Source organism: Brienomyrus brachyistius, chromosome 1 (assembly GCF_023856365.1).
Source record: "Brienomyrus brachyistius isolate T26 chromosome 1, BBRACH_0.4, whole genome shotgun sequence".
Taxonomy (NCBI): Eukaryota; Metazoa; Chordata; class Actinopteri; order Osteoglossiformes; family Mormyridae; genus Brienomyrus; species Brienomyrus brachyistius.
Genome location: NC_064533.1, coordinates 19051029 through 19069590, shown reverse-complemented (window position 1 = coordinate 19069590; position 18562 = coordinate 19051029). Strand labels below are relative to the sequence as shown.

The 18562-nt window shown below is 48.1% G+C and overlaps 1 protein-coding gene across 7 annotated transcripts in view; it reads right to left on the bottom strand.

Moving 5' to 3' along the window:
• Positions 1-18562, bottom strand: part of LOC125742148 (zinc finger protein 521) — a 123584-nt gene that overhangs the window by 39463 nt on the left and 65559 nt on the right. The gene's annotated exons all lie outside the window — the stretch shown is intronic.

Below are 18562 nucleotides of genomic sequence, written 5' to 3'. Positions count from 1 at the left end.
CGCAGAGCTGCATCGTTGCCAGGTCACAAATCACGCCTCTCTGTACCCGGTGGGGTGGGACAGGTTATGGGGAAATGGTGCTCCCCTCCACCACAAACACACTTTTTGACAGGTAGAGCCTTTATTTTTGGACCCTGTGCTCACAGAACTGTGTTAGAGGCTCTGCACTCTACATGATACAAATTGCATATCTATACGGAAGGCAGTGAGATCCAGGCCTGGGGATATTTGTTTGTACCCACTAGCGAGGCCTTCATGTCACGTTGGTGGTAAAGCACCCAACTATATAATCGAGCACCAGGGTAAAGCACCCGAAAACATGAGAAATCCATCTTTAAAAATTTTATTTTAATACAGAACATACACATGCAGAAACAAAGAGAGTGAAGCGTTACTTTCCTAAGTGCCGAAAGCAGCAGGGCGAGGCATTGTGCCCACTGCACACGTCTTGTAAGCTGTGCCATATGTCCATATGGATTATTAAGGCGGAGACGGTCTCCCAGTCAGGTAAGGTGGCCCATTAATGGCATTGGGCCTGGGACTGCGGCTGTCGCCCTACAGATTGGCAGCGCGGCCTGCCTCTCCAGCCTTTATTAAATTACAGGGAGATGCTGAAACATTCAGCAAGCCCAGAGGAGCCGCCGATCACCGCAAAAAAGAGAAGAGAATCTGGTAAAAATAAAAGAAAGGCGCCTCACTCCGGAGTTGTGTTTTCACGCCGTTTAAAGACAGCAGAAGCTCGGTCACATGGATCGGTGTCAGCAACGCGGGGAGCGAATATGAGCTCAATTCAGGTTTGGAAAACAGGCCTGATAAGTTTGGTAGCACGGCGTAAAGGTGTGTGGTTCACATTGCAAGAAGCCACCATGTAACTGGGCCAATCACACCCACTTCGGGCTGTTTGCGGCCGAAGCTGGCTGGGAAGAAGGGAAAATAAACAGTGCTCTGCAAATAAACGAGACCCACTCCTACTCATTTATTTATTCGTTTATTTGTATGTTTTGTGGAGTGACTTTCAAATTATCCCAGCAAATGCGTGCACAAGTACAGTCAATCATATGTGGAGATCACTCGAATGCGAATTGTCAAGATGCTAATTGTGCTTAAAGAAAGAGAGAGAGCGGTATCAAGAGAGAGAAGGGGTGAGAGAGAGGAGGGGAAAGGAGAACGGCGTTTCGGCAGGGCACTGCACACTATGAGGGAACCTCATTCCGGCATATTTTTCTCACTTGATGTAAGCACAGTGCTGGATGGGGAGAAGCCCTTTCTCTAGGGGTGTCTGGGGTGCTCTTTTTGCTCCGAATGCTGCTCTCTGAGAATGGGCACTCGGCCATTAGGGCGTCCAGAAGAGCCCTCCAGGACGCTCGTGTGAAGGATGAGCGGGACTGTGGTGGGGTGGATGGCAGCGGGAGGAGGCAGGGATGACACGAATCAGGAGTGGCCCTCCCTGTCTGAGACCGGATGTGCTCTGGGAGATGGCTACAGCCTACAGTGCACCATAACAATTCCACCACCCCCCCCTCCCATGCTGAAAAAAACAACCCTTATGATCTATAGTCGATTAAAATCACATTAAAGATGGCTGCCGGTCACATAGCCTTTGCTGTCCCAGGTGACGTGGCCCTGCTCCAGTACAGCACTGACATACAATTATGACAAACCGGGATCAGTGCATTCTGCTGGTCTGAACTGCTAATCCCAAAATCCTAAAGCTGCAGCTCACTGCTGGATTTAATAAGGCCGTTTTATTGTTTTTGCATTTAGGCACCAGATTCTTTTCTCGGCACATTTAACGACATATTCTTTTCTGATCTGTGGTAGGAGGTGGTAGTTTGGTACCAAAGTTCCCACTTCCATTCTCCCCTGTCATTTTGGTTTTTCTAAAGATTGCTACTTTTCAAAAAAAGCCTTTGTTTTTGACACAATGAGGTGAACTATGCTATTGCCTCATCAAATCACAAGGATAACTCCAGAGGAAATGTTCTTTAGCTCGGTATGACTTCAGACTGCAGAATATAGGCTGCGTGTCTAATGGGTATCCCCTTCAAGCCACCGGCTGCAGAGGGACCGGTGTGATGAAAACCCCGCACGCGGCTGATTGACGGCTTTTCACGGCACATACAGATGTTGACAGTTCCGCCAGGACCTCGAGCCGAGGCGACGCGTCGATTCAAACTGTTTTCTCGCTGGGTTCCAAGGCAAACAAATAACCGGGGTTCAGGATGGGGACGCTAACAACAAACGAATGAAACAAAACAAAAATAATAAAAAAAAGAAAACAACCTGGCGGCGACTCCCCAGTGCCAGGTGGCAAAGTTAAACTGCTCGACAACACTTCTGTATGTTTCCGTACGTGTTTCTTTTTTTCGGGATGCATCGAAGTGCGAGGCCTCCCTGACAGAAGTGGTTTCCTGATTAGCCGTTTGGGCAGATGTCGGATATCCAAACATGCTTTCACACCCAGTTGACCTCCATCTTGCTTTTTCCAGACTGTCAGTGCCACAAAAGGTGAAGCAAGACAAAGGGGTGGAGGGTGGGTGTTGGGGGGCTGGGGCAAACAAAAGGGCTGACATGTGAAACGGTACACGGGATGGTAATTTGGTGTTCTCTCAGTTTTTGGGGGATATTCCTGTTTCTGTCATGACATGTAACCCGTACGCCCGCGTGTGCTAAATGATTCACTGAAACGTAATCTTTTGTATTCAGGTAAGCGGTTCGGCTCGGCGCCCTTATGGGGAATCGGACTTTTTGAAGTCGGCGCCGAGCGTGCCCACAGCTCTGACACAGCCCTGCAGGCTCTTGTCTTCACCTTCAAATCATAAGACGGAGAAATCAAGCTCCCTCTGCGCTCTCAATTATACCAAAAAACAGTGAGAAGAAGTGTTCAGTAATTCAATCCCAGTGGAAGCTCTCTCATACTGTTTGCACTGCTGGAACTGCTGACAGCAGCAATCCCACAATCCCTCCTGGTATGCTGTCAAAGTTCCTGGCGCAGCATGACTGCTCCTGAGCTGTCCCACCGCTCTGTCTCCGGGGAGACACCCCCTGCCCCCCCTTCCCCAGCCCCAGCGGGCTGCACTGCCGACGTGGCTCCCCTACTGTATCCTGTGATAGCCCGCAAGCGCAAGCGAGGCCAGGGGGGGAGAGAGGTTGACCACGAGCAGCGTGCCGGTGCCGTGACATCGTTGGCTGCGGACGAGGGGGGGCTATGTAATTTAATCACCGCTGCAGCTGCGCAAACAGGACAGCCCCAAACGGTGACCCGAAACCCGAGCTGTGACTTTGCCCTTTTTGTTCCTCGAAGGACCAGAACAAAAACGACAAGCCCCCGGCCTCTGGAGATGGCCGTTTAGGGCCAATGACCAGGGTCTGAGACCACGGTTCCTTTCAATATCGGCTTCTGGCTATGCAGAACGCCGCTCCATCACAGTCCAAGAGATTCTCCATCACATTCAGGAAAGCACAGATATTTACAAAATAATGCAGAATAGCTGTATACTGTGTGCCCAGGTTGCAGAAGTCTAACACTCACTGGATCCAGTTACTCACTGACCCTCCCCATGCCAGAGACATGTCTGGTGCTACTATACCAGTCAGGAGAGCAAAAACAAAAAAGCCCTGCATGCTTATTCTTTCTTACAGGAGCCACAGTTAGGCCTGCACACCGCCTGGGCCAAGCGGATTTGGTTTCACTGATCCATACACATTAAGCGATAAGATTCCCTCACATTCAAACTCCACTGCAGTAATGAAATAACACAGGTACGCACAGACTGGAAATAGGCCATAAGTTTGATGCAAAGTTGTTTATTTACTTATTTTTTGGTAATTTTACATTTCCACGCCACTTTAAATTCATATTAAAAAATCGGCGCTCAGAAGACCAGGTGCAAATCAGACCCCTGACCTTTAGATGAGCCGTTTTCATCTGGATACAGATATTATCATCTCCCTGTCATTAACATGACAAAGCAACTCAGCCTTTAGAGAAGGAAAGGTGTCTGCTCGCCATGACACTCACACCCGCCGGCCTCAGTGCCAGGATGGAGGACGAACGGGGCCTCGTCCACAGGGGCAGTTTTTCAGAGAGAAACTCCCGGCTGCTGCCCTGAAGTGGCAGGCCAGACCAGCCTGCTGGCTTGCGTTGAGCCAGAGCCATTTGGACGGATTAAAATAAGTAAAACCCGCGCGGCAATCCACCGTCTCAGCAATCCATTCCGAACGCACTGACCCCTGTGCCCCCACTGGCCCCCGGTTGTTAACCTCTCAGATTCTTATATCCCCCCAGCGGGGCGAGGACGGAGGCCACGCCCTGGCTCAACACGATCACCCCTCCCTCTCCACCACCCCCAAGCTGCTCAGCCGGGCCACCTCTACCGTACTACCCACTTTTGGCCATAAATCTTCACCCCCTAAAGCCTCCCCCGTCACACCTTGGAACAGTTCACAGCACACCGACACATCAAGGACACGGGGTAATAATAACCCTAATAAACAAACAAACAAATGCAAGTTTCTCTCTTAGAAAGAGGGCGAGTGCTGCGTGCTAAATAATCCCGGTTATTTATTATGCGTCTAACAGGAAGTGGCTTATTTCAGTGCATTATTTTCATTTGTGTAAATTGCCTGGGACACCACCATTGTGGAAGACACACACCAGTGGGGTGGTCGGGCAACGACACGTAATGATAAATCAGAAACAGCAAAGTGCACATGAGATTTACGAGCAACAAAAAAAATCACAAAAGCTACATCACAAACTTTATTGACAGAATAACACAGGATGGACAGCAATGGGAACAAAGAGGCTGAATCCACGAGTACAGGAGGAGAAAGAGAGAGAGAAAGAGAGAGAGAGAGAGAGAAAGAGGCTGTATTCAAATGCATTGAATAGCTTTTAAAAGCACCGAGAAATTATGCATGCTGATGAGAAGGTCAGCAGTGATGAGAGTGGCCAGGCACAAGGTGAAGGTATAATGAAACATTATGCCGCGTCGTATCTTCGGCCGGGCGAATGCCGACTCCAAGGTGAAGCCAGCCCGGCTCGGCTCTTTCTGCAGATCCATTTCCCCTCTCCAGGCTTCTCATGTTAACCCGGTGATTTAGTGCCTTGCATTAAGAGCAATTCACCTGCCTCTGGCATCCCAGCGGCCTGGGCCCCGGGGGAAACTGGGCGGAGAATAAAAAGTTCCACATATGGTAAAGTCAAGCTGCTCGGAGCCCGTGGAGTGTCTGCTGTGGGGATAGCTGCTCCTAAAAGCCCCAGCTGGCGCTTGGAAGGGCTTCTGCATTACGGCACCTCCGTGCCTGCCCGGTTCCCCTCGGAAGCTGTTGGCTGCGCGCACGACCAGCCATTTTAGATTTCCTCAACCCCTTTTTCCTCCGGTTCCGTATCCAATTGAACATTTGGTCCTCTACTGCTGGATAATCAAATTCCTCCATCTGGCCCCATCCCCGCGGATGGCGAGAAAGGTGCAGCCCAGCACCCGGGTCCAAGTGCATATTGGGAGAGAGGGACTGCCTACCTAACTAACGCGGCCCAGTCAACTAGATCAGACATGGAACGTGCCTGCCTGCATGCGTGAGGTTGATTTTTTTGTTTTGTTTTTTAACGCTTTGGGGAGAGGCTCCAGTGCGCACAATGCAACACCCAAGGAGCACGCTCAGACACGAAAAGCCAGGGCCCTGGCATCCCCCCTTCCCTAAAAAATGGCTCATATCTGCTCCTCTTTTTTTGAGATCACAAAAGCCCCGAAACAAAGGATTTGCTTGCCCCTCTTTACACAAGCTCCCATCAATTGGCATCGCTCAGAAGACTTTGAGGTGAGGTTCAGCCTCTCAGATCACAAATCTACCACGTACCTTAACATATCACACAAATCTTCAAATGATCTCTCCTGCCTCCAGTGGCTTATTCAGCCCTCAGACTAATATCTCCTTTCTAATACATTTCACAGGCTGTGCCAGTCTGAGCACAGCTCAGCTGTTGCTACAGAAAGTCATAACAATAATAAGATGGAATATACGGTAAATATACTACAATAATAAAACCACAACTACAGGCACAGACAGACAGACAGTCACATGCAAAAAGGAACCAAAGGCTTCCATTCTAAACTCCCTTTATTAATAGTGCATCTTTACAATCTATCTTCTTTAAAACCACCCTGAGAGCAAAAGTAAAACCTTAACTACATAATCTGAGCTGTCTTCTATTAAGCATACCAAGCAAAGAATGGACGGAAGATGAGTGATTTGAAAAGAAAAAAATGTCTCATTAAATATACCAGTCAAACAAACTGGTTAAAGAAAAAAATTCCTTGTGGCACTAAAATAGCCTGGGGTTTCCCAGAATGCAAAGCGCTCAGACTGGTATCTCCCGTTAGTCAGCACACGTGGCCTTCTGGAGACGATCATATCCTCCAGCTCCAGCCACTCACGGCAGATCCATCTTCCCCTCGGATCGGGATGAATCAGCTCCTGGGAGGGTGGGCAGGCCGGCCGAGTGGAAAAACACAGTGTTCCGGGTTTGGAACCGCCACCACGGAACCATTTGGGCCTAATTATGGCTCCCACTGGCGTGGTATTTAATTTTCCACATAAAACAGAGCTGTTACATTTAAGAGGGTTTGAACATCTCTAAGTTCAGGGTTGGGGGGGGGGGGTAAGTAAATAAATAAATAAAGGCTTTCATATGCTCTATATCCTCTGGTTTCTTTATTCCGCCTCTCCCTTATTTATTTAGTCAGGGGATTTTTGCTATGTATAACCGTGCGTCTGAAACTGACCATCTCCAATTCCTCAGAAGAATTCTAAGTGCTGCATCTTGTCTTGGAAATTTAGCCAGCCCCCACAAGGCATCAGCAGAGGAAAATCAATCCCCCCCACCACCGTTCCTCTACGAATTTGGAGTTTCTTGGGAGAATATCTGCTCATGGCCCGAGGTATCTGCTGGTCAGAGCAATGTTAATCGGAACAATGACATTGCATTTGAGGTCGCCGTGAGGGAGAGGAGAGCAGGTTATTTTGGGGAGGGTGAGGAGGACACGTGCTAAAAAAAGGCACAGCCAGCTTAAATAGGCTCAAATGTCACAGTGTCATTAATGGGTTACAGATCAAAAGAGGCCAAACATGCATGAATAAACAAGCAAACAAGAACACAAAAGAGGGGGAAAAAAGTTCCAAGATACAAATCGAGGGACTACAGGTACTATGTCCTTATTTACTGTTATAGTTTGACAGATTTATAAGTACATTCTGAATTTTTAAGTGAATTTTGTACAGGGGTGCAGATTCTGTGGGGTTGGAGGGCTGCTGCTTTAAGTACCAGATAGAACACTGTCGTACAGCCCTGAGCCGGACACCTAACTGTACACACCCTGGGAAAACACCTGGCTGTGTGACCCAGTGAAACTGTACATCACTTACATGCTCATGTGAAAGGAGGAATAGGTGGAGAGCAGCCAAGCATAGCGGCATCTGGAAGATGCCGTTGGTGACATTGCTGATGCTGAAGCACGATTCAGAGAATGGGGGACTCCGAGACGGAGCCCAGTGCCACTGACCATGGGCCTCAGCTGCTGAAAACAGGAAGGCGAGCAGATGGCACGGCTGCCCGCCCCTTTAAGGCCGCTTGTGCTTGGGTTAATTCCCATCACCCCCCCCCCCCCAACTCTCCCTCTCTGTGCTTATGGGTTTCAAATTCTCCAGGGTAAAAAGTTGTATCTCACACTGGCTCGACCTCCTTATAGATTCTAATCTTTCACTCTGAGTTTTCACTGGTGCTAAGCAAACCCATTAATACTTAATGACTGTTGTTAATTCTTAAATAGGACTAATTTAGAATTTTTAATGATTCTTTAAATATCCAATTAAACCCTGTCAAAAATTGTTACAAAACAGGCCTGTGTGTCCCCTCTCTTCCAAGAGAATGGTCACCGTGTCCCAATAAGATAATTGGACAGATGAATTGGCCTCACAATCAGACTCTTCGAAACCCCTGTGATGGGTACTACATCACAAAGGCATAGATAAAGCCCGGCGTATTTACTGTAGTGGGAATCATCCATTATCTGCTGAAAGGAAACAGAAATATTTTAAGCCCTTTGTTGTATAGATTCTTGGCTGTCCTCCTTTTTGTATTCCGGGATTAATAATAACATACAGTTAAAAGAACGTAGATGCCATATGTATTACTTTACACAGGATGTCCCTGGTGTGGCCTCTCTGCTAAAACACTCGGTAAGAGGGTTTGAGCAAAGGCCCCATTTTCCAGTTCTTTCTCTTAGAAAAACCAACATACGCCATAAAAGCATACTGGTCTCCTGCCGAGCCTGAGTGATCCAGCCGTTTGACGGATAAAAACGGGGCCTCGGTGGTGGCGGCGAGCATGAGGGCGCTGCCCCGTCGCCAGGTGACCCGTGGCCTGGTCGCATGTACTGACTCATTTATTTATTTCTCAAGATGGCGCAGCAGGGTGGAGGCGGACTTGGACTGCTGTGAAAAAGTGAGTAATTCCAAACGGGCCGGGCGCTCCGGAGCCAGGTCCCTAGGAGCGCTGCCTGTGTTGAGGTCCTCCACACGGACAGAGAGGCCTTCCATCATGTCCACACCTTCATCTCTGGTGCCTGGCACTCGAAACAAATAGCCCGACATGGGCCTTCATTTGTTTGTTCTAACGGCGACAGTTTGGGGACAGCTCTTTCAGTGAAGCATTTATGTGATAAATGCCGGCTTTAAGCTCTGCCGCGGCCTCGCCGCCACTTTCCCCGTGCACGCCCACTGACTTTTCTCCGGTTCCCGTTGTGGATTCGGCCGCCATGGTGGAGCGTGTCCGCCTGCGGAGCGCGGTGCTCAGTCCCTGCTGCCCGGATGGGCTATGAGCGGGTGAACCGTTACAATGATTTATGGATGTTCGAAGAGGACAGGGAGTGCGCAGTTCTCCTGGAGAAGACGGTAATTATGTCATAAGGAATAAAGACTGTTGTGTTCTAATTATAGATCCTTGGGAGATTTGGCCTTGCAGGCAAAGCGGAGAGCCATCTCCGGATAAGAGCCCTGTGTTCAGCCCGTGATGTTTCCTCACTTGCACATCACAGGCCCGAGGTATCGCGGGGTGCAGAAACATTCCGAAAAAAGGACAGGAGATAGGAAGGGTCTGCTAATCTGTCCGTGTATTAAGAATTAATAATGCAAACTTGTCTATCAGAGTTATTCTTAAATGTAATTTTCCATTGTTTTATTTCTCACTTTCTCTGTAGTGTTTCTGCAGTCGTATTTTACGAGCATCATGGACGTAGAGAATTTTTCAAGAATACTGACTGGGCAGCCATTAGCGCAGAATGTTTAATTTTATGCCACCTGGCAGCTGCTGTTGAGCCTTCCCCCTTGGTCCGGCATGTGGACCCGATCCGAGCACTGGTGCCACGGCCGCCCGGGCTGCTAAGCGTCCGGAGGAGCGCTGTGTCCGTGGGCCTTTCTGATTGCGCTGATGGTGACAGGTTGTAAAACCAGTGCTATAATACCTCCAGGAAGACACACATTGACAAATAATATCCAAAGGGCTCATTAGGACAGCTCTCAGACAGCATGATGTGTGTTGGTCAAGCGGCAGCTCTTTTGAATGCTGGACAGCTGTGATGTGCCCCCGTCCCCCCCAGTGGCTCCGAGTGGGAGAAGGAGGAGAAGAGGAGGTCCCGGGGGCAGACCTGCCTTGGCTGGGAACGGCGAGTCCTGCTGAGACTGGGCCTCAAAATGCTCTTCAGAGGCAGCCTGTTACATGCCGGAGCAAACAGCAAGAAAATAAAACTTCTTTGTGTTTACATTCCCAGTGGAGCCCGCAGCCCAGGGCTTTTGTGTCTAGCAGTTTGGTCAGTGATTTCCTCCGAATCGTTAGCTGGGGGGGTCAGTAACCCCCCCCCCCCCCAAGAATCCAGCCCTTGTTATTTATCTACTTATCTCCATCGCAGCCCAAGACCTTGTGCTCATCACGTGACTCCAAAATGGAATCTTTGTGGGGTAGGTGACCCTCTATGTGTTCTAGGGCATGACGAGTGGTGCCGCTTTGTCCACATCTGGCTTGATGAGTCCCCACCCAGCGAGGCAAACGCCAAGCCGAACACCACAGCCTCGTTCGCAGGATCTGCCTGCTTCTCCCCTCAATTTATTTGTTATTTGTTCCCCTGTAACACAGGGTACAGAAAAGCGTGGAGCAGAGAGCTCTGCGCTACCAAGCAACACGTCTCACATAGTCTGGGTAACATCACCCACGACGTTTAACCTCAAGGTGCTTCCAAAAACAATTAAGCAAACAGTCTGACACCTTCCTGGAGGCGCTGTGGTCACGGCCAGCCTTGTAGAACTCCTTGAGAAAAAAGGGCCGGACTCAGGTAATAATGGTAGATTATTAGAAAAAAAACTATTGGATTTTTCCCGAATCATTTCATTTTAGAGAAACACCCACAGAGGAAATATAAAGTAATAATGGCATGAGCTGTTTTGGGCAACATGTCACAAATAAAGCCCACCGTCACACATTGTGGAGATCGTCTAGCACACTGCCTGGAACTCATCTACCGTGAGCATCCCCAGCTCACAGCATCCCAGTTTATAAAGAGAAGCCGTCACTGCGGCATGTGGTGGTATAGCTACGGAGACGGAGAGCCAATCGAATGCTTTCCTTTTTTCCTCATATCTAAGCAAGTCCCTTTTTATGGCTCCATTTATGTCAATGTCCCAGTGTCATCTGTAATAAACTGGCGGCAATTAGAGCCACAATAAACCCCATAATGCAACACAAACAACAGGAAGCCTCCCAGAACCCCAGCGCTCCGGAATTTACATCTCCCCTCCAAAAGTCTATTTATCACGCTGGAGTTCAGGAGTCCGTCTGCTAAGGAGCGTGCTAATTAAGATGTATCTGTTGAACAAGTGTCTGCTTTTCAAATCCACTCTTTTAACACATCATGCATGCGCTGAACAATCTTCACCCGGGCTCATAATGAGAAAACTGTGATATGGAAAGGAAAAAGGGGAGGGAGGGAGGGAGGGAAAGCGAGAGAGAGAGAGAGGCAAAAGAAGAAAAAAAATCAGTGAAATCTTTTATCCTCCCTGGAGGCCTTCCTTGATGCCAAGCATTCATCATCTAGCGTCTAATATCAGTTATTTTGTGCCTCCTCTGCTTACAGCAGAATTAATTTTTGCTTTAATTACTCTCATCGCTGGAATGCTGATGAAGGAGAGGGACCCTGCATTTGGGGACCAGGGCCTCATTCCACTGCTGTAATTTGAATGAATTCCGCCAGGAGACACCAGGCAAACAACTGGCAGCGAGGCCGGCGGTGCCGCACAGAGACCAGCACATGGAGCAGACGCGGGCCCCCCAAGCCTCCATTCTTGGGGGGTTGAGTGGAAAGGGGGATGGGGGTGGCACAGCAGAGGTTGAAGCGGATTGAGTAGATGCGCGGGGAGAAGACGGAACAGCCTGCTGGGGGGGTGGGGGGGGCGGCGGCACTAGAGCGGACATTTTAGCACGCCTGCACCGGGTGGCTTTGTCCATGGGAGACATTTTGAGCGATATTTACTAAAACGCTGAACCTCAGTAGGGGTCTGGCTGCCTCTTCTCCAGCTTTGCTGACTTACTGTAACGAAACAAGCTTCATCCATGTACGAAAAAAATTAGAAAAACAGCGGTATTACATGGCACGCAGGCTGCGGGCTTCACAAGTGCGCACACTCGCACTCCCACGCTGCCATGCGTCGACGTTAGCATGTGCCGTCCTCTCCCGATGGCTGACAGCAACGGGACAGGTGAGTTTTAACTCCCGTTGGCGCACTCAGATGTCTTTGACTGCACATACATCACACATCCGCCCCCTGGGGTGAACTTCAGCGATGCCAGTAGTGCATCCGGTTCTGGTCGTAGTTTCACACCCCGCTCCAAAGCGGAGTCCACAAAAAAAGTAACATATTGGAATTTAGACTGTTGAAGTCTGCCATACTGAACCGTTTGATTAAATTTAACCACATGAAGCTCTTCCAAGTCCTAATGAAGCAGCAGTTAGCAACTGAAAGGGGAGTGGAGCCAGCAAACGCATACTTCCACCATCTCCTCCCTACCTCCCTCACTCCGCTTCCCCAAAAGCACAGTTTCTGCATATTGCCCATAAACAACTTGTGACCTCCAGCCCCGTGTGCAATGGCCAGCTGCACCCTAACCGACCACCGGCCAGTAACAAAATAAATATTCAAACAATAAGGCCACGCGTGGCTTCTGATGAACTGCGCATGTTTTTGTTCCACCTATCAGTCTACCTGCCACGTTTCCTGCTCTCGTTCCACTCTTCCTCCTCTGGTGGGATTAGACTGGTAATCAGTGACCTGAGATCTACCCTTCATCTGGCAAAGGGTGAGTAGCAGCCTTTGTGAGCTCTGAAATCAGGACCCCCGCCCACGTTAAGCCATATGAAATGTAGGCCTTCTGAGAAACTAAAATCTATCCTTCAAAACTTAATAGAATAAACAGCTAAAACAATGAATTGAATTATACCCTGATGCCTCAAAATAATAAGGAATACTGGTAATAAATATAAATGAGGCAAGGCCCAATTATAAAGCAATGCACGACTGTTACTGTTTGAATACAATGTTAAGATAGCAGAGATTATAAAACACAACAATGGATTTCTCATGTTGAGTGAAGAGGTAAATCACTGCCAGATAATTTATCGTCTGGGACATCAGTCTCACCTGGAAGTTTGCTTGTTTGTTCAGAACCACAATCCACTACAAAGCTCTAGTTTCATGAGGAGCCCAGAGACGGAGCTTCTGCTGGTTTCTGTCCCACCAACCTCACCTGTATCCTTACTGGTATACTGTTCACCAATAACTTCACATGTATCCTCACCGATATACTGTTCACCAATAACTTCACATGTATCCTCACCGATATACTGTTCACCAATAACTTCACATGTATCCTCACCGATATACTGTTCACCAATAACTTCACATGTATCCTCACCGATATACTGTTCACCAATAACTTCACATGTATCCTCACCGATATACTGTTCACCAATAACTTCACATGTATCCTCACCCATACACTGTTCACTAACAGTCTCACCTGTACATTGTTCTCTAACGGCCTCACCTATATCCTCATTCATGCACTGGTCACTAACAGCCTCACATGTACCCTTTCCATGTCATTTATAGAGTCAGTACACTATGCATGTTATCTACAACTGCTAATAATCTTTTGGAAAAATTGTGATACTCCATCTTACGTAGGAGAATCAGTTCTTCACCCTCCTCATCTCCATATTAATAATTAACAAATAGTATTATTTTGCTTTAATTGCAGATATTTGTCAACACTGGAAAACATTTCAGAATGGGGCCATGCTGAGAGACTTCTCTGGTTAGAGTTACTGTCAGAGTTCACCTCATCCGCCTCATACAAAGACAAAACTATTTTATTTTGTATTTCCACATTTCTGTACAACTTCCAATGGCAGCAGCCAGCATTCAGTGTGCTGGAGAAAATAGTTTCAATGCATAATTATCTGGGAAGGCCCTGCCACTGTAACACTCATTTCTGAGTCACACGTTTGGATTAAAAAGCCACTTGGAGGATTTATATTTATGCCAATACAGTATAAAAATAATTGCTTAGGAAAGTGGGTCGATTTTAATTATCATTAGGAACCCTTTTTCTAATATCATTTGTCCTTTTTAATGCAATCAGAATATTTAAAGCTACTGGCCTTGAAGAAAATACACAAATAAAAATAATTAGGGGTGGGTGACAATGAAGACAGGGAATCCTTCTTCACACACTATCGAGGTGCACATGCACATGGCTGTGGGGAGACACACAAAGATACACGTGTGCCACACAGACCCACACGCTGACAGCTACAACACATGCAGAAACACGGGGGACCATGTGGATACCATACACCCCTGCCTCATACACTCCGGGGGGAGGGGCCTCCGCTCTGCTGTGGCCAGGCCAGACACAGCTGTGCCTGGCTCGGACAGACGGCAGCCATTTAAAAAGTTCCCAGTGCGGAGGTAGGGGAGCAGCAGGACCGACCCAAAGCTCTCCTGGGGGGGCGGGGGGGGTGCCAAAATAGCAGGACCCCCCTCCCTCCCTCAAAGCAAAGACCCAGAGCTGGCACAGCCCCCTCCCCACGCATGATACACAGCTTAGGACTGTAATGAGCTTCTGGGTCACAAACGCTGAGCGCATTAATAGTTCCTGACGATCATCATTACGGTACCAGCACCTTCTACGAAGTGGGAAGCCCGGGGGTGGGAGGAAGGGCCAGGAACTGTACTCATTAAAGCAAAACAAAAAGTGCAATTAATAATGCAGCCTTTCTGGGACTCTTACTGCAGTTTAACTCAAAAACGGCTCCTTGATATAATGACTGCCTGGTCTATCATAACTCAGAAATGGCTTACATATTGCATACCATTAATTACACCTATAAGTGTGATAAATCGAGATGTAGAGAACATTCTAATAGTGCATCAACTGTAGGCATTTAAATTAAAAGCAAAGTGCTGTTATAAAGTTCCCACCAGGATTGGGTCACCCATACCGCATCATATCTTCTTTCTCATTCTTGTGTGATTTTTACAGCATTATTCAGGCTATTGATGGGCAGCCCCCACATCTCCCTGGTGAAAGGGGACATTAGGCAACTCTTATTTAACTGGTCTTATTTTATTAAGCAATTGTGAAAATAAAACAAATAAAAACTGTAGCTCAAAGTTTTAAATTTCAAATCGCAAATGTATTGTGTGTAACTGAAAACCCAGAAATTCATGAAAAAAAAGGAAAAAACTGAGAAGAGAAATGTCCCCATGACCTTGACCAGGATAAGCAGCTAGAAGATGGATGGATGGATGGATGGATGGATTAGAAAAAACACTGGATAGTTGGATGGTTTAGAAAAAATTGTCAGTGAATCTAGGGTCCAAAGTTTGACCTTTTTGAAGTTAAAATTCACAATTTGGCTTCATTAGAGCTATTGTGAATTGTGATCATTTCATTTCATTTCATTTCCCAAGAACAAATGCAAATTTTCCCATAATGAACTAAAGTCCAGTGAAATATGCCTGTCCGTAATGTACAGTGGATATTATCTCATATGCTTGGTCCGCAAACTACCTGGTGTGGTTTATATCCAGAGTCCGGATGTAAAACTGACTCTGCCACAGATCACTGCCTCCTCCCATCTGGTCCATGTAACGAAACCACTGCAAATCTGATCGCAATTTGTAGCTGCGTGCAAGAATTGGACACGGTACCTTGACATCTCTGTTAAAGATGTCAGCGCACTGCGATTCAGCACACTGGATTCAGCGCACTGCGAACATCCGCCACAACTTACTGACTGGCGGCAGAATTCAAAAAGGCAACCGTGTCACGCAACATGAGCTATAGGGGCAAGAGCAGCTCCAAACAGTGGCATTCTGAAACAAGAAAGATGGCTCAATCTGAAAAAAAAAACAAAAACAAAAAGAAGTGAGAGAAAAGGAGGAAAAGGGGAAAGACCACATGTCCAAGCATGGATCTGTTTTAGGTTTCCACACCACCAGCCCCCTGTCCCCTCCCTTCCAGAAAAGAGGGACGTGTTGTGCCTCGAAGCATGGGGCGGGACCCCGCAGGACGGAAAGGGGGTTGGACATGCGCCCAGAGCACCTGTAACCTATTACGGCTTTAGAACATTCCATGGGGTTCCACAGCTCAGACCAGAGGGCACCATAAAGGTCTTACGGAGAAGGCCGTTAATGAAGAGTTGACTCAGATTGGAGAGAAGGCAAGGGGGAAAAGGCAAATGGGACCATGGACGGCAGGGATCCTGAGAGAAACCACGTTCAGAAGCAGAGGAAGCTAACTATGCCCATGGACACTCACATGATCAGAATACTGAACATCAGCCTCAAAGAAAAAATGCATGAGTCAGATGTATCGGCCTTGTGGTAATTAAAGTGTAAAATTCATATTCGATTCATATTGATTTTTCCAGCTTTGAAACAGAACGGCAGTTACCATTGTTTGTAAAAAGGAGCTCAATCATCCAAATATGAAATACACACACACACACATACACACACACACACACACAGCTGCACCTCACTGGTAATACGTCCTTCACAGTGGCATCACATGTGCAGTAATTGGCTTGGGAGTGGGGGGGGGAGGTTGTAGAGAGGGGAGGGTGGGCTGCCGACCTGTGGGACCTTCTCAAGGCCTCATTTCAGCTGCCACTCTGCCAGAAACCCTCACCAGACGGGTGCGGCACACACATGCCTGCGAGTGTGCACACATGCACACACACACACGCACGGCCACCAATCCCGATCTGTATCAGTCACATCACTCATGCCAGGTTAAGAAGAACAAAAAAACCTCTGGAGACCACCCTCTGATTTAGGGAACGGGGCCCTGGCTCTCTCACAAGTTCGAGCGTCGCGGCTGAGAGGCGAGACAGCACGGCTAAATGGAGCTGCGGCAGAAGCCGTGTGGAGCTCGCACGGCGCCTCTTGCTGTACCAGGGGTGTCATTTCCGCCATAGACCTGCAGCGAGTGGCAGATCTGCGACAAAGAGACGGAGTAATAAGATCCTGTCGCAGACGCTGCCGCAAAGGCAAGTACGAATACATCACGCACGGGGAGCCTAAATGCAAGAAAGACATCGCTTTGTGAAGACGGCGCGGGAACTACAGCACGAATCCAGCAATTTCCACCTAATAAAGAGGGAGATGGATGATATTCCTCCATCCCGGCGCAGGCCAGGCACGACATTTCCTTCCACTCATAAAGTGAACGTGAGCCGAATATCGCTATGCTGGGGCAGAGCGAATTAGAGCTCTGTCCTAAAGTACTGATTTTAAGAAAATGTCGATTAAGCATTAATGTCGATCTCAGCACCCATCACGAGTGTAAACATCAATACACTCGCACGTGACCGGCCACGTTTCGAGGCGCTGCAGTGCCTGCACAGGCAGCACCCGTGCTCCGACGCCTCGCCCCGATTTATCCGCCGCTGACAGATGGTCCCACCCCTCCGCCACGGAGCTACACAAAGCCACTTGTTTTATTTTGCTGTTGACCTTGCCACGGCCAGCGCATACACCTGGCACACTGCCCGCCACACGGGACGATAATGAAGTCTAGCGCCACTCAAATTATGATCACTGCTTTGATGTCAGGCTTTTTGAAGGCGCGCTTTCTCGCTTGTGTCCATTGCGCCCACGCAGCGGTTTGATGAGTTTTTTTCCATCGCGCTACATGACTCCTTCGAGTGGCAAACGGGAAACCTCAGAAATGCCAAATTGCATACTAATATTTATTGTAATTAATCACCTTGGTCTCTCTCTGGAACTAAAAGCATTTTTTAACCTGCGGCGGACGATGTTTAGCCTGTGGTCTGAAACTTTGATATCATTTGTGATGTAAACGATTTGTCTGTGATTTTAAAAAAGCATTTTAAAGTTTTCCCTCATGAATGCTTACAATACATTCACTGTCACTAATTTCTTTCTTGTTCCTGTGTGTCGTCCACATGCCCTGCTTTGCTTGCGCAGTCCCAACAGACCAAAGGTGTCAGAGCAACCAGTGGTATTTTTGAAAGCAGACACCTGTGATGGGTTTGGGGCAGCTGCTGGGGTCACCCCCCTGATGGAGGAATCAAGCCGGGAATCAGATCTGGGGGCTCCACCAAGCACATGCTCGTGATTGGTCCTAGCACACTTCAACAGGAAACCTGCTTACTGCAGAGATATAGTTATTCGATCGTATCGATCAGCATTTCAGAATTTCATCGATGTGTGGACACGTCATGTCAGAATGTTCAGTCATGCTCTGATGTATTCGTATTCGCCCCCCCTCCCCCCACCATCCCGCCGCACACATAAGCAGCCCGTGGGTCATTACCCGCTTTGATATGTTCGGTGTCGCGGGTAAGACAGACGGCGAGCGCTGACGCAGGCAGCGTCGGCTGCCGCTTTGACCTTTTTAAGTCAGATCGCTCTGTTTGCTCCGCTTCCCCTGTGTTTGAGCGCTTAGCAACCCGTAGAGCAGCGCCAGAAGAGGCTGGGCACGCTCTGTTGACTCGGATCAGGAGCTCGGTGCCTTGATGATGCTGGTCGCAGTGAATAAAGCCGGCCGCCAGCCCCGGTCGCTCCACGATAGGCGATTTGCCTCAACGTACGTCAGACAATTCCTCTCTGGAAGAAGGCAATCAAAATCAAACAAAAAGACCTTGGAGTAACAAAATGCTTATCGGTACCAACTAAAAACTGCTCAGTCTATGGTGTCGTTCATTGCATGGCAGCCAAATTTCAGGTCCATCCTACTGCATTATGATCAAGTTGAGTATTTTGCAAAATACTGAAATAAATGCAATCAGCTGAGTGCATCTCACAATTGCGGGAGCCACACATACACTATGGAAGCAAATATGTTAAGCGGTAGATACAAAACAAGGTCTGTCTTCCAAAGAAGACTACATATTGAAACCATTATTGGATTGCCAGCGAA